Source organism: Muntiacus reevesi, chromosome 8, assembly GCF_963930625.1.
Source record: "Muntiacus reevesi chromosome 8, mMunRee1.1, whole genome shotgun sequence".
Taxonomy (NCBI): domain Eukaryota; kingdom Metazoa; phylum Chordata; class Mammalia; order Artiodactyla; family Cervidae; genus Muntiacus; species Muntiacus reevesi.
Genome location: NC_089256.1, coordinates 11,322,789 through 11,335,657, shown reverse-complemented (window position 1 = coordinate 11,335,657; position 12,869 = coordinate 11,322,789). Strand labels below are relative to the sequence as shown.

The 12,869-nt window shown below is 38.5% G+C and overlaps 1 long non-coding RNA gene across 1 annotated transcript in view; it reads left to right on the top strand.

Annotated features, from left to right (window-relative positions):
* LOC136173697 (uncharacterized) overlaps positions 1-5,108 on the top strand; it is a 442,261-nt gene extending 437,153 nt beyond the window's left edge. The window contains exons 2-3 of the long non-coding RNA XR_010664266.1: positions 4,722-4,887; positions 4,981-5,108. This is a non-coding gene — a long non-coding RNA (uncharacterized lncRNA). The remainder of the gene's footprint in view (positions 1-4,721; positions 4,888-4,980) is intronic.
* Positions 5,109-12,869: the final 7,761 nt, after the last annotated feature.

The following is a 12,869-nucleotide window of genomic DNA, read 5'->3' as shown; positions in this document are numbered from 1 at the left end:
TCTTGAGGGTTTAGATTTTTGAATTCCCAGTTAAATGGGAATAGTCCCTTGTCTCCTTACCTTTACCTTTCATGGAACTTTGATTTTTGTCCTCCATATACAACTCACTAGTTCGTCAAAACAAAGGTTCTAATTTTGAAGGGTCAGCAAATGCCTCAATTGAAAGTGACTTCCATGCTCATTTTCTTCCCAGGGTTCTGGTTCACCTTAACTTTTGGCTGGAGATTCCCTTATTATTAAGTTTTTAAGAACCCTTTATCCTAATATTTTATTTGGCTTTTTAAATAGTTTTCAATAGGATTGATCAAATTCTAGTCCACTCTTCCTAGAAACAAGAAACCTCTCCATCTAGCATTTCTACTGCCCACTCTGAGGATAGCAGGCCAGTTTTCATACTCTTTTTAAAACATCCTTTCCTTTCCAGAAGACTCAGAAGTCCAATTTCTTCTGCTCCTCAGAATCTGACACCAGATTCTCTCCAGAGTTGGTTTAGGCTAACAAGGCAGCTGATAGTGGTGACAGTTCATATGAGATATTAAGCCATCACTGAATAAATGAGAAATATGATGTCAAGCAACTCATGTTTCCTCACACAACTTTTTACCTTGATGGTGTAAAGTTAAATTGTCCCACTACCTACAAAGTAGAAAATGCCCTTCAGTAAAAGTTTTAAAAGCACATCTCTCCAGCACCTATATTTTTCTCTTAACTGTTCCAACCCAAAACCAGCCTGCTAATTGCCTCCAAAGATCCCTGTCACAGAGAATTGAAATTATACAACTGAGTCATGCATAGCATGGTGCCATTTACTGAGTTATTTTTTTTAATTTTTAACTTTTTAATAAGCCTACCAAGGAGAAGTCTGCTTTAGTAGATCATAAAATGATAGGGAAGAATGAGAACTACAAAAAGATTTTAAAGACTATTTTTAAGACAACCTTAATTAATGGAAATAAATTATTAATAAAAATAAGTTTTTCTTGCCACTTCTAAATAAATGTTAAACAAATACTTACAGATGTCTGGTTGGACAGAGAGTTCTAAATTATTAGTCTGCCTTGATGTTCCTTGATTTCTTCCCCTAGCTTAGCTGCTCCCCAAAAGATGCTTACAAGCTAATTTTTAATATATTTGTTGAAAATTTTACTGTTAGTCACTCTGGGCAGGGGAATAAATAAAAATAAATATAATGACATTACAAAAATCTAGAATTTTCTGAATTTATTATGACATTGATCCTCCATTACTACTCCTGACTATTTTCTGAAACAATAACCAAGTTCCATTAGACATCAGTTCTCCACTTTTATTCCTGTTAAACTCCACACAACTACTGATTATCTCTTTTACTTTAGAGGAAGGTTAATCGCTATTTGTACCCTTTTCCCAAAGCATCAGGTCGCAGAATGAAAGAGGTCTTCTAGATAGAACAATTTTGTTGTTCAGTCACTCAGTCGTGTCTGGCTCTTTGCAAACCCATGGACTGCAGCATGCCATGCTGCAGCACGCCATGCCTCCCTGTCCATCACCACCTCCCAGAGCTTGCTTAAACTCATGTCCATTGAGTCAGTGATGCCCTCCAGCCATCTCATCCTCCATTCTCCCCTTCTTCTCCTGCCTTCAATCTTTCCAGCATCAGGGTCTTTTTCAATGAGTCAGTTCTTCGCATCAGGAGGCCAAAGTTTTGGGGCTTCAGCTTCAGCATCAGTCCTTCCAATGAATATTCAGGATTGATTTCCTTGAGGATTGACTGGTTTGATCTCCTTGCAGTCCAAGGGACTCTCAAGAGTCTTCTCCAGCACAACAATTTAAAAGCATCATTTCTTCAGCACTCATCCCTCTTTATGGTCCAACTCTCAAAGTCGTACATGACTACTGGAAAAGCCATAGTTTTGACTAGACAGACCTTTGCTGGCAGAGTAATGTCTCTGCTTTTTAACATGCTAAGTTGGTCATAGCTTTTCTTCCAAGGAGCAAGTGACTTCTAATTTCATGGCTGCAGTCATCATCTGCAGTGATTTTGGAGCCCCCAAAAATAAAGTGTCTAACTGTTTCCATTGTTTCTCCATCTATTTGCCATAAAGTGATGGGACCAGATGCAACGATCTTAGTTTTTGGAATGTTGCGTTTTAAGGCAGCTTTTTCGCTCTCCTCTTTCACTTTCATCAAGAGGCTCTTCAGTTCCTCTTCACTTTGGGCCATAAGGGTGGTGTCATCTGCATATTTGAGGTTATTGAAATTTCTCCCAGCAATTTTGAATCCAGTTTAGGCTTCATTTAGCATGATGTACTCTGCATATAAGTTAAATAAGCAGGTTGACAATATACAGCTTTGATGTACTCCTTTCCCAATTTTGAACCAGTCCATTGTTCCATAGAACAATATGCATTTCTTTATCTCTATCTGATCACCACAAGCTGTATTTGTGAAGACTCTCTCAGTTAAAAGTTAGAAAAACCTAATTCAAATTGGCTTAAACAGAGGGTGGGCTGACATGGTGGGGGTAGAGAGATTTGTTGGCTTATGTAACTGAAAAGTTTAAGTGTAAACTCTCTTCAGATAAGATCTGGTAGAGGGGCTCAGACATAGTCCTGTAGTTCATAGTATCATAGTTCATAGACATAGTTCATCAGTATCTCTCACCACCTCTACTTTCGACTTTCCTCTAAAGTTATGTGTTCAATAATTTATTCAATAATTGGTTCTAGCATCTTCAAGTGTTCATCAGACTCAATGCCAATGGACCTAGTGAAAACAACCCCTTTGGCCCAACAAAATGCCCCAAATCGAATCTCTGACCTGGTTTGTATTTTATGCCCATCCATAATACAATCATTGCACTCAAGGAGGTGAAAATTACTGACTGGCCAGCTTCAGTCACATGCCCACTTCTAGAGAGGAAACTACTCCACTGGAACCTAATGGATTGAAAGGCGTAAGAAGTTATTCCCCAAAAGAGTGAGCAAGATGCTCTGACTTAGGGAGAACAGCTGTGCCAGTTTACCCAAAACTGTGGGGTTTCCCAAGACCTGGGACTTTGAGTAATACAACTGGACCAGTCCCAAGCAAAATAGGATGACTGGTGACTCCAGTGCTGGTATCAGATGATTCTAAAAGCCAACATTGAGCCACAGTGCCTTGCAACCCATATAACAGAAGCAGTGCAAAGTCCTCCCTGGAGATTTCTGGATTTTCCCTCTTTCAGGTCTCATGGGAGAACTTCCTGCCCCATCCTTTTTGGTTGAACTCAACCATCATCATCACTGTATTACAGTGTGAGTCTGGATGGGTAAATCACACACCCAACCTCACGCTGCTCATTTAGCTGGGTGAGCAGTCAAATAAGCCTGATCAACTCCATCTAGAATTTCAAGTTCCTTTTCTGTTGATAGGCTCTGTCTCAAAGGTCATTCAACAAATTTCTTGATCACTCTGCTTTCCCCCCAATTCCAAGCTACATTCTCTCTTCTTTTTGCTTCATTTCACTTTTATTCACTCTTTCCCCCTTTTTTCTCTTTAATCCTAAAGAACTTGGACTACTCTCTTTTAGCCTTGTGTCTGTTCCTCAGACTTGTAGTAATACTCCTCTCTGCAAGACCATCGTTGCTCTGATCCAACAGTCTCTCTCTCAACTTGCTCACAGCTGATTTGGTCACTAATTTCAAAATAGGAAGACATACAGTGCAGGGACAGACAAAACATTACACTGAGATATAGGAATAGATTATTTCAGATCTTCTGTTTACAATCACCTTGTATTATCCTCCTTTCATTATGTGAGGTTGTGTTTTGCAATATAATATGTAAATACTGTAGCACATATATAATTTATAAGTAATTTTGCACATCTGGGAATAAGAACTGATTCTAACTTATTTCCAGATTCTCAGTGCTTAGTGTACTACCTGATTCAGCAATTGCTTTTTAAGCAAATGTGTCCATGAATGAATCAAATATGTCACATAAAATCAATCAATGTATCAATGATGTTCCTTACTCTTTGTCCATAGAACATTCTAAGTAAGCCCTTGTAAGGTCATAGGCACTGACCTTACAGACTTCTCATTGCTTTTCTGTTTTCCACACCTGATGATAATGACTTTTTTTTTTATCAGACACACTGTAGACCTCAGTCCCTGCACCCTCAATCAAATAATCCTGAGACCTCAAGATCTCCTATCTTTGCCCATCTGTATCTTCTCCAAAGCTGGCACCTCTCTTCAGGACCACCAAAACTCCCACTCGAGAATCATGTTTCTGGTCCTTATATTCTGGCATTTCCCACCTCCAACAAGCCTTAACAGTGCACATCTCACTGGCTATAAGTCAACACCCAGTCCTCTGGCTCTAGGCTTCTATGGCCATGCTGGTCTCTGATGATGGTTTCCCATCTAAAAAGAAACAAAGGGAAAAGTAAGGACAATGTAAAACATATATGCAAATTATATATATTTTTTTCTAGTTGTCCTTTATTGTCCTTTATATTATGGTCCTTTACTCTGAGATTGTGTTTTTCTGTACTTTTTATATCAAAATATTTTTCTCTTACAAATGTTGATAATCATAATAATTAGTTATTGTCCTTACTGAGCAAAATAAAAATTTGGTGATTTTCTTTGTGTCCTGGTATCTTTTACATGAAAATTTACTCATTCATACAACCCAAAGTCTAGATATCACCAAACTACTAGCAAACATGCAATGTTCTATTTGTTTTTCAGGTGGAGAGAAGTTGATTCATGGGGCAAAATACAGAGAGTCCAGACAAGGTTACAAACTAAGTTTTGCCATTCAATCATCATGTCTTCATACATCTCTTTCCTAATAGCAAATTTTAGAGCCAGAAGTGAGCTTGAGGAACCTGGGGCACTGAGCATCAATGAGAAAGTGAGGTGGGTGAGGGCAGGGGGCTCTGAGGATCATCTATAATGTCATCACACTGTCCTAGAATCTTGCCTAAAAGTGTCTCCTATATTTCAGGAAACTTCTTGATATCGGTGTGTTGCTGCCAACAGGAAAAATATGGTCCTTATGGATATATCCATGTTCCTGCTGCATTTTACTTTATCATCAAAGGAAGCAAGATTTGAGTTTCCCAACTAAAACCCTGCTTGGCAAACTAATAAGGACCTAATTCTTTTTTTTTTTTTAATTTATTTTAATTGGAGGCTAATTACTTTACAATATTGTAGTGGTTTTTGCCATACATCTACATGAATCAGTCACAGGCACACGTGTGTTCCCCATCCAGAACCCCCCTCCTACCTCCCTCCCCATCCCATTCCCCAGGGTCATCCCAGTGCACCAGACCTGAGCACCCTGTCTCATGCATTGAACCTGAACTGGTGATCCACTTCATATGTGATAATATATACATTTCAACACTACCCTCTCAAATCATCCCACCCTTGCCTTCTCCCACAGAATCCAAAAGACTGTTCTTTACATTCGTAACTCTTTTGCTGTCTCGCATATAGGGTCATCATTACCATCTTTCTAAATTCCATATATACGCATTAATATACTCTATTGGTGTTTTTCTTTCTGACTTACTTCACTCTGTATAATAGGCTCCAGTTTCATCCACCTCTTTAGAACTGCTTCAAATGCATTCTTTTTAATGGCTTAGTAATATTCCATTGTGTATATGTACCATAGCTTCCTTATCCATTCATCTGCCGATGGACATTTAGGTTACTTCCATGTCCTGGCTATTGTAAACAGTGCTGTGATGAACATTGGGGTACATGTGTCTCTTTCAATTCTGGTTTCCTCAGTGTGTATGCCCAGCAGTGGGATTGCTGGGTTGTATGGCAGTTCTATTTCCAGTTTTTAAGGAATCTCCACACTGTTCTCCATAGTGGCTGTATTAGTTTTCATTACCACCAACAGTGTAAGGGGGTCCCTTTTTCTCACACCCTCTCCAGCATTTATTGTTTGTAGACTTTTTGATAGCAGCCATTCTGACTGGCGAGAGATGGTACCTCATTGTGGTTTTGATTTGCATTTCTCTGATAATGAGTGATGTTGAGCATCTTTTCATGTGCTTGTTAACCATCTGTATGTCTTCTTTGGAGAAATGTCTGTTTAGTTCTTTGGCCCGTTTTTTGATTGGGTCGTTTATTTTTCTGGAATTGAGCTGCAGGAGTTGCTTGTATATTTTTGAGACTAATCCTTTGTCTGTTTCTTCATTTGCTATCATTTTCTCCCATGCTGAAAGTTGTCTTTTCACCTTGCTTATAGCTTCCTTCATTGTGAAAAAGCTTTTAAGTTTAATTAGGTCCCATTTGTTTATTTTTGCTTTTATTTCCATTACTCTGGGAGGTGGGTCATAGAGGATCCTGCTGTGATTTATGTCGGAGAGTGTTTTGCCTATGTTTTCCTCTAGGAGTTTTATATTTGCTGGTCTCATGTTTAGATCTTTAATCCATTTTGAGTTCATTTTTGTGTATGGTGTTATAAAGTGTACTAGTTTCATTCTTTTACAAGTGGTTGACCAGTTTTCTCAGCACCACTTGTTAAAGAGATTGCCTTTTCTCTGTTGTATATTCTTGCCTCCTTTGTCAAAGACATGGTGTCCATAGCTATGTGGATTTATCTCTGGGCTTTCTATTTTGTTCTGTTGATCCATATGTCTGTCTTTGTGCCAGTACCATACTGTCTCGATGACTGCTGTTTTGTAGTATAGCTTGAAGTCAGGCAGGTTGATTCCTCTAGTTCCATTCTTCTTTCTCAAGATTGCTTTGGCTATTCGAGGTTTTTTGGTATTTCCAAACAAACTGTGAAATTATTTTTTCTAGTTCTCTGAAAAATACCGTTGGTAGCTTGATAGGGATTGCATTGAATCTATAGATTGCTTTAGGTAGTATACTCATTTTCACTATATTGATTCTTCTGATTCATGAACATGGTATATTTCTCCATCTATTTGTGTCATCTTTGATTTCTTTCTTCAGTGTTTTATAGTTTTCTATATATAGGTCTTTTATTTCTTTAGGTAGCTTTATTCCTAAGTATTTTCTTCTTTTCATTGCAATGGTGAATGGAATTGTTTCCTTAATTTCTCTTCCTGTTTTCTCATTGTTAGTGTATAGGAATGCAAGGGGCTTTCTGTGTGTTAATTTTATATCCTGAAACTTTACTATGTTCATTAATTAACTCTAGTAATTTTCTGGTGGAGTCTTAGTGTTTCCTATGTAGAGGATCATGTCATCTACAAACAGTGAGAGTTTTACTTCTTCTTTTCCTATCTGGATTCCTTTTATTTCTTTTTCTGCTCTGATTGCTGCAGCTAAAACTTCCAAAACTATGCTGAATAGTAGTGGTGAGAGTAGGCACCCTTGTCTTGTTCCTGACTTTAGGGGAAATGTTTTCAACTTTTCACCATTGAGGATAATGTTTGCTGTGGGTTTATCACATATGGCTTTTATGTTGAGGTACATTCCTTCTATTCCTGCTTTCTGGAGGGTTTTTTTAAATCATAAATGGATGTTGAATTTTGTCAAAGGCTTTCTCTGCATCTATTGAGAAAATCATATGGCTTTTATTTTTCAATTTGTTAATGTGGTGTATCACATTGAGTGATTTGCAGATATTTAAGATTCCCTGCATCCCTGGGATAAAGCCCACTTGATCATGATCTTTTTAATATGCTGTTGGATTCTGTTTGCTAGAATTTTGTTAAGTATTTTTGCATCTATGTTCATCAGTGATATTGGCCTGTAATTTTCTTTTTTTGTGGCATCTCTGTCTGGTTTTGATATTAGGGTGATGGTGGCCTCATAGAATGTGGTTGGAAGTTTACCTTCTTCTGCAATTTTCTGGAAGCATGTGAGTAGGATAGGTGTTAGCTCTTCTCTAAATTTTTGGTAGAATTCAGCTGTGAAGCTGTCTGGTCCTGGACTTTTGTTTGCTGGAAGATTTCTGATTACAGTTTTGATTTCCGTGCTTGTGATGGGTCTGCTAAGATTTTCAATTTCTTCCTGGTTTAGTTTTGGAAAATTATAATTTTCTAAGAATTTGTCAATTTCTTCTAAGTTGTCCATTTCATTGGTATATAGTTGCTGATAGTAGTCTCTTATGATCCTTTGTATTTCTGTGTTGTCTGTTGTGATTTCTCCATTTTCATTTCTAAATCTGTTGATTTGATTCTTCTCCCCTTTTTTCTTGATGAGTATGGCTAATAATTTGTCTATTTTATTTATCTTCTCAAGACCAGCTTTTAGCTTTGTTGACTTTTGCTATGATTTCCTTTGTTTCTTTTTCATTTATTTCTGCCCTAATTTTTATGATTTCTTTCCTTCTGCTAACCCTGGGGTTCTTCATCTCTTCCTTTTCTAGTTGCTTTAGGTGTAGAGTTAGGTTATTTGTTTGAATTTTCTCTTGTTTCTTGAGGTAGGCTTGTATTGCTATGAACCTTCCCCCTAGCACCACTTTTACTGTGTCCCATAGGTTTTGGGTTGTTGTGTTTTCTTATCTAGGCTGAAATGATGCATCCTGTTCAAATTATTTTCCAGATATATGAGATATATTTTTTATTAAAAATCTATATACAATTAGTCACTCCAACTGGGACTCAAAAACATAGCCAGGTCTAGAAAACTGATGAATTCTGGGCAGTATATTGATCGGCATTGCTTATTGGTTTTAGAATTGACTCTTGAAACTCAAATGGGGTGACGTACTTGAGTTGCTTATTCCGCCTCCTGCCCCCCGCCACAGTCAAGGGAGTATTATCTTGTTACTCCCACAAGCCAAACCAAATGGAAATGAGTCACTGCATGGCTGAGTCCTGTCGTTTGAACACCCACGTGAGGCTGAAACTCAGGCTTCAGTGGTCATTCTGAGTCATAACTAACTCAGGGGCATAAGCTTATGACAAGGAAATGCTAAGTTTCTCCTACAGAATCTGTGGTAGACCTTTCACGTGGAAAGAGCAGGTTGGCTCTCTCACTTTGGGAAATTCGAATTTGTTTTTTCAGAGCTCACATTCAGTGACAAAGATCTCTGGATGTTGTTGTATTCAGCCTGCTATTTTTCAAAGCATTCCTATAGTGTGGATAAGAAATGTTCCTCATTTCTCTGGGGAACAGAGGCTCAATTTTGGTAAAATGGTGTAAGCAAAATCCCACAATGTTAAAGTTAGGACATGAGCTTCTTCATATGTTAGCATATATACTGAGATTGCTTTGCTTGCAATTCCTAGATTTGGTGAAAAAGAAAAAACCCTACAAGTTTTTTGTTTTTATTTATTTTTTGTTTGAGCTGGTCTTCATTGCTTTGTACAGGCTTTCTCTAGTTCCAGAGAGCAGGGACTACTCTTGGTTGCAGTGTACTGGTTTCTCATTGCAGTGGCTTCTCTTGTTGCAGAACATGGGTTCTAGGCACACGGGCTTCAGTATTTGTGGCACAGGGGCTTAGTTGCTCTGAGGCATGTGGGATCTTCCCTGATCAGGGATTGAACCCATGTACCCTGCATTGGCAGGCGGATTCTTATCCACTGCACTACCAGGGAAGTCTCCTACAAATTTTTTAGAAATCCTTGACCACTGACCCCATGGACAGAAATTTGTATATAAGGAGTGTTCTCTTGGTCATAGGGCTTAAGATGTGTATCTGGCAGCCAGAGGGTCAGAGCTAAAAGGAACCAGCGTTGCAGTCACTGATGGACATTTTGAGTCAGAATTCTCTCTGCCCAATTCAAGTCTCACAATCACTCCATTACCAAGAGTTTGAGTGTGTTCCGACTTCTTTCCCCCTCCATGACTGAGCACATCACTAGGATATGGTCCCTGCTCCTTCTGCTTGTCATGCAAGTGAGATCTCCCCTAGGGTCTCCCCTATCCCTGAAGACCTGCATGAGATTGTTTGGGCTCTTATTCTACACCTTGAGAAAGTCTACTGCTCACTCCAGAATTTCTCAGAATTCCCAGGAATTTTACATTTTCATGGGCGTCTCTCATTCCAGCTCCCTGCCCCTACTGAAGTCTTGTTCTCTGCTCTGCCCTTCCAAAGCTGTTCTTTCTCCAGTCAGATATCAACCCAGAGATGGAGCTCAGCCCTTTTATTAAAAACAGATTTTATGTTTTAGAGCAGTTCTAGGCTCACAGCAAGATTGAGAGAGCTCCCATGTAAGCCCTGCCCCACACATGCACAGCCTCCCCAACTGCCAACATTCGGCACTAGAATGGTATATCTTATTATTATCAATGAATCTACACTGACACATCGTTCTCACCCAAAGTCTGTAGTTTACATAGAGTACACTCTTGATGTTGTACATTCTTCACTCTCTGAGCTACCAAGGAAGCACCAAACTGTCTTCCAAAAATGGCTGTACTACTCTGCATTATCACCAGCAGTAAATGAGAGTACTGTTGCTCCACACCCACATCCTCACTAGAATTTGGTGTTAGGGTTCTGGATTTTAGCCAATCTAGCAAGTAGATAGTAGGATCTCACTGTTTTTGATGCTTAAATTTGAGATTGATTTTATTGCCTCGTACATGATCATTATTAGAAATGTTGCAAGATGTGTCATCTCATCACAGTATGTGTAGTTCTATTCATATATTTTTCCTTGTTGTTGTTTTAATTTGTAATTCCCTAATGACATAAGATGTTGAGCATCTTTTCAAACACTTAATTTCCATTGGTATAATTTCTTTGATGAAGAGCTCTTTAGATCTTTTGCTCATTTTTATATCAGGTTTTTCATTTCCTTAATGCCAACTGTCAAAGAGTTCTCTATATATTTGGGATGAGTCTTTGACCCAAAAGCTTTTTGGATAAAATGTAGTTTGGAAGGTATTTTTCTTTGGCAAATACTTTCTCTCCATTTGTGGTCTATCTTCTCATTGTCTTGAGGTTGATAGTTATTTTTATTCTCAATTTTTAAAGATATAATTCTGTTACCTCTGGTTTCTACTGGTGCAGGTGATACAATGGCTGTAATTCTTTTCTTTCAGGTTTTTTAAATGTTTTCCTCTTTTTCTTTGGTGTTTTTTGCAATATACAATACATTGAGATATTGCAGAAAATTCTTAGCCAATAACTTATCAAATAATGTCCTTCTCTCATTCTCTTGATTCTCTTCCTTCAGTACTCCAATTGTATGTTGGAACTTCTCATTCTATCCTCTGTGCCTCTTACTGCCATTTCATGCTTTCCATCTCTTTATTTGTGTCTGCATTTTGTGTACTTTTCTCAGGTCTATCTTTTTGTTTATGGATGCTGACTTTAGCTGTATTTAATCTCCTACTTACCCATCGTTAGCTTTCTATTTCTGCAATGTTCCAAATCTTTTACTTTATTTTTTTCCTGGTACACAACATATTGATTCAATGTTTCTATACATTACAAACCCTTTACTTTAATAATGGCGGACCTGAGGCAAAGAGGTGTTAGCCAACAATGTATAATATAGTCCTGTGAGTTGGAGAAAGAGTTGAGAATTGAATCCAAGTTCAAAGTATGTGGAAATGATAGTTGGACCAAAAAAATTTTAAACTTCTCTAGAGATACTTTGTGTGGAAGACTAGGGTCTAGTTTCTGATCAATGTGAAGAAACACAATGTGAAAGTGACTAGTCAGTCACTAAAGCTTTTAATTATGTTGCCATCAGTCTGCCCTACTACTATTTGCGTTTTCTGAGTTTAGGGTTCCACATTTAAGCTACAATCCACCCAGGGAGATGATCATTATTATTATGTGATTTTACAGATGAACACAATGAGGCTCGGAGAGGTGAAGTGATGTAGCTGTTGCCTCTAACAGCTAGTCAGCAGTGCCATGAGGATGAACCCAGGCTCTTGGCTCCAGAGCCCAGAGCCTTCCTGAAACTTTCCCCTGCCATCTTCCCTCCCCTGTGGTCTCTGGGCTGAAGGCAGGGTCAGTGCCGCAAAAGCTACAAATAGCTTGACCACATTCACTACCCAGTTCTATCAAATAACTATATTTGATTCTTTGCAGATTCATACTTGCTCATTCACCTGCTCCCTAAAATGCATTTTAATTAGTGTTCAAGGTGCTTCCTCAGTCATCACTGGACATGTATGTATGCATAGGGCAGAAAATGTGGGTGGTGGGATGTGTATGCTCCTAGGTGAGGTGGAAAAAGACGACGTCTGCCTTTCTGTTTCAGCTCCTCCCGTAAACAAATACCCTTCTTGCAATATTTTTAGTGCCATTTTATTCATATCTTTGTGCTTTTTATTGGTGATTTCTTTATTTAAAATGGATCTTTGTGCTTTTTGTTGGTGATTTCTTTGCTTAAAATGGCCCAAGCATAGTACTGAAGTGCTGGCTAGGGCTCCCAAGCACAAGAAGACTGGGATGTGCTTTACAGAGAAAAGGATATATTAGATGAACTTTGTTTAGGTGTGAGTTCTAGTGCTGTTGGTCATGAGTTCAATGTTAATGAATCAACAATGTACATTAAATAAGGTGTCTTTGAGCAGAAACCCCCATAAAACAAAGTTATGTATTGACCAATTGATAAAATATGTCCTGAGGCTCACAGGAACTGAACTCTCTATTCCCTCAGGAGGCAATGATTCCGTATTCGCTAATTCAGTGTTCCTGGTAACTGTATAGACTGTAATAACAGTGGTTAAGAAGAGTCAGCTGTATTTCATGCTGCCCCATAACCTGCCTTACCTAGGTTTTTTAGTAAAGCAGCAGTAGTACCTTGGGAGAGCCACACGGATAAAGCCCTTTCATCTCCAATCACTGTTTTATTTGATGTAGAGCTAATTTACAATGTTGTGTTAATTACTGCTGTACAGAAAAGTGATTCAGATATAAATCCATTCCTTTGGCATCTCCAAGTATTGTGTTGCTTAGCCACTGGGAGCCCTCCTCAGCCAACC